Source organism: Mandrillus leucophaeus, unplaced genomic scaffold, assembly GCF_000951045.1.
Source record: "Mandrillus leucophaeus isolate KB7577 unplaced genomic scaffold, Mleu.le_1.0 Scaffold41, whole genome shotgun sequence".
NCBI classification, from domain to species: domain Eukaryota; kingdom Metazoa; phylum Chordata; class Mammalia; order Primates; family Cercopithecidae; genus Mandrillus; species Mandrillus leucophaeus.
The window spans coordinates 5898708-5902236 of NW_012104365.1; the positions used below are offsets into that span (position 1 = coordinate 5898708).

General features: G+C 53.6%; 1 protein-coding gene across 2 annotated transcripts in view; it reads right to left on the reverse strand.

Moving 5' to 3' along the window:
* The window catches only part of ZBTB46 (zinc finger and BTB domain containing 46), a 77473-nt gene that overhangs the window by 62078 nt on the left and 11866 nt on the right, over window positions 1-3529 (reverse strand). The window contains exon 2 of one of the 2 annotated variants that reach the window (XM_011992378.1): window positions 2289-2417. The gene's annotated coding sequence lies outside the window, so the exon portion shown is untranslated. Of the gene's footprint in view, window positions 1-2288; window positions 2460-3529 lie in introns of those variants that run through there. The other variant, XM_011992377.1, reaches the window with a different exon arrangement.

Below are 3529 nucleotides of genomic sequence, written 5' to 3' on the forward strand. Positions count from 1 at the left end.
CCCAGGGCACCATCCCGGCAGGGACCAGGCGTGGGCACCATCCCCCAGGGCACCATCCTGGCAGGAACCAGGTACAGACACCATCCCCCAGGGCACCATCCCCCAGGGCACCATCCCAGCAGGGACCAGGCATGGGCACCATTCCCCAGGGCGCCTCGCCAGCAGGGACCAGGCACCACCCCTCACACCAAGGCGTTCATGGTTTACCTTCTTCTGAAAAAATCAAGGTTAGGACATGAATTCTGTGAAACTTGCACAAATGAAATTTCACGTACGTTATATTATCGTTGTTCGTGGTTGCATTTCAAAATTTTTAAGTGAGCTCCTGACTAGAAAACTCTCCAAGACACATTAGCAGAGGCGTCTTTCGACAGCGAGACAGGTGGTCCTGTCCACATCATCTCCAGACTGTCCACGTCATCTCCGGCGAGCAAGTGGGAGCTGGTAATGAGGACTTGAGGTTTTCCATAGGGCAGCCCCCATGTGACCATCTGAAGATGCAAAGCCATGTCTGGCGGCCCCGGGCTGCCCAGGTCTCCGTCGGCGGCCCTGCCAGCCCTGCCCCTCCCTGCCCGCTGGCCGCTTTCAGTTCCTTCACCTCCATTCCAGCTCCAACGCCCAGGCTGCCGTCTCTGCCTCCCCGAACCTGCCGACCGTCACTTCCTTCTTTTTGTTTTTGTAATGGGGTCTCACTCTGTCTCCCAGGCTGGAGTGCAGCAGAGCAATCTCGGCTCATGGCAGCCTCAACCTCCTAGGCTCAAGGGATCCTCCCACCTCAGCCTCCCGAGCAGCTGGGACCACAGGCGAATGCCACCCCACGGGCTAATTTTTTTGTTGTGTAGAGACAGGGTTCCCTCGCATTGCCCAGGCTGGTCTTGAATTCCTAGACTCAAGCGAACCTGCCGCCCTGGCTTCTCAAAGCTCTGGGATGACAGGCGTGAGCCACTGCACCAACATAACGTCACTTCCCTCTGCCAGGCGTCCCCAGAGCACAGCACACTTCCCCTTTCCAAACCCCTCTCACTGCCCCGTGCTGCCCTGTCTCAGCCCCAGCCACCAGGGTCTCGGTGGGCCGTGGGCTCCCTGAATGGAGGGGCTTCCACTCCCACCTCAGCAGCTCCAGACCTCAGCATCCCTCCAGCTTCAGCCAGGTGCCCACCAGTCATACGCAGGGGAAGCCTCGAGCAGTGCCTGGCTCGGGCCATGTGTGAGGGTGGCAGGGGTGCCCGAGATGGACACGAGGTGTTCTGGGCCCCCAGGAGGGGGCTGGGGCAGCTGAGCTCCTAGTCGCTCATTTGGGTTGTGGAGGGGAGGTCCGGCAACACACTGGAACAGCTCAGATCTGTAAAGGCGAATGCTGCCATGAATCACAACAGCGGTCTCCAGCCCTCTCAGCTGATGGACACAGCCTCCTCCTCCTCCAGGAAGCCCTCCCGGGTGTTACTGTTCTTACACTGACAGCACACACCTCACCTCACTGCCTGACACCGCCCTGCCCTCCCCTCAGCCCAGGGACCACATCTCAATGCTGGATAGGCCCAACACATACACTTGGGGTCGACAAAACCACAGTACCAGGCCGGACACGGTGGCTCACGCTTGTAATTCCAGCACTTTGGGAGGCCAAGGCAGGTGGATCACCAGGTCAAGAGATCGAGACCAGCCTGGCCAACATGGTGAAACCCCATCTCTATCAAAATTACAAAAATTAGCCATGCGTGGTGGGGGGTGCCTGTAGTCCCAGCTACTCAGGAGGCTGAGGCAGGAGAATCGCTATAACCTGGGAGGCGGAGGTTGCAGTAAGCTGAGGTGGCACCATTGCACTCCAGCCTGGGCAACAGAGTGAGACTCTGTTTCAAAAAAATAACAACAAAAACAACTACACGACTTTTTTTTTTTTTTTCCCTCAGAAGGAGTCTCGCGCTGTTGCCAGGCTGACCTCAGCTCACTGCAACCTCCGCCTCCTGGGTTCAATCGATTCTCCTGCCTCAGCCTCCCGAATGGCTAACATTACAGGTACGTACCACCATGTCCGGCTAATTTTTGTGTTTTTAGTAGAAACGGGGTTTCACCATGTTGGCCAGGATGGTCTCAATCTCTTGACCTCGTGACCCACCCGCCTCGGCCTCCCAAAGTGCTGGGATTACAGGCATGAGCCACCATGCCCAGCCTATGGTACCTTTTGAACATTAAATCTGCAATACTGACTTACAGTATTTCAAAAATGTCTCGTACTAAGTGCTGATAGAAGGTAAAATGAAACAGCAGCCGGGCAGGGTGGCTCACACCTCTAATCGCAGCACGCTGAAAGCCTGAGGTGGCAGGATCACTTGAGCCCAGGAATTGAAGGCTGCAATCAGTGAGCTCCGATTGCACCACTGCGCTCCAGCCTGAGCGACAGAGCGAGACCCCCATCTCTAAAGAAAAAAAAAAAAAGGCACAGGGAGGAGAGAAGGTCATGTGACCACAGGCAGCGACTGGAGTGATGAAGTCACAAGCCAAAGGATGCCCGGAGTTCCAGCACTGGACTCCGGAACTGAGAGGAGAAGCCTCTGCTGCTGTGAGCTGCCCAGCAGGTGGTACTTTTCACAGCAGCCCCAGGAAACTAATACACAAAGTCATGCATCAACTTTTTTTTTCCTTTTATTTTGAGGCAGAGTCTCGCTCTGTCACCCAGGCTGGAGGGCAGTGGCGCAATCTCGGCTCACTGCAACCTTCAGCTCACTGCAACCTCTGCCTCCCGAGTTCAAGCGATTCTCGTGCCTCAGCCTCCCAAGTAGCTGGGATTATAGGCGTACGCCACCATGCCTGGCTAATTTTTTTTTGTTTTTAGTAGAGACAGGGTTTGGTCTCGAACTCCAGACCTCAGTGGTCCATCCACCTCTGCCTCCCAAAGTGCTGAGATTACAAACATGAGCCACCATGCCTGGCCCCAACTTTAAAAAATATTGTAATTTTCTTACAAAGCTAATCAGCTGGCAGAGGAAGGTGCCTCACGCCTGTAATCCCAGCCTTTTGGGAGGCCAAGGCAAGCAGATCACCTGAGGTCAGGAGTTCGAGACCAGCCTGGCCAACATAGTGAAACCCTGTCTCTACTAAAAATAAAAATAAAAAAATTAGCCTGGCGTGGTGGCGGGCACCTGGAATCCCAACTACTCAGGAAGCTGATGCAGGAAAATCGCTCGAACCTGAGAGGCAGAGGTTGCAGTGAACCGAGAACATGCCACTGAACTCCAGCCCGGGCAACAAGAGTGAAACTTCATCTCAACTACAACAACAAAAAAAGAAAACAGAAACAAAGCTCATCAGCTTAACAAGGCAAGAAAACTATTTGTGTACATTTTAAATCTGACATACACTGTGACCTGAAATGATAACTTCAAAAAAAAAATAGAACTTAAATAAGAAAGTTGTAATACCTGCTTAGAATAAAGGCAATGCTATGCTCTCAAGGAATATGATGGAATCTTTTTTTTTTTCTTGAGATGGAGTCTGGCTCTGTCACCCAGGCTGGAGTGCAGTGGTGCAA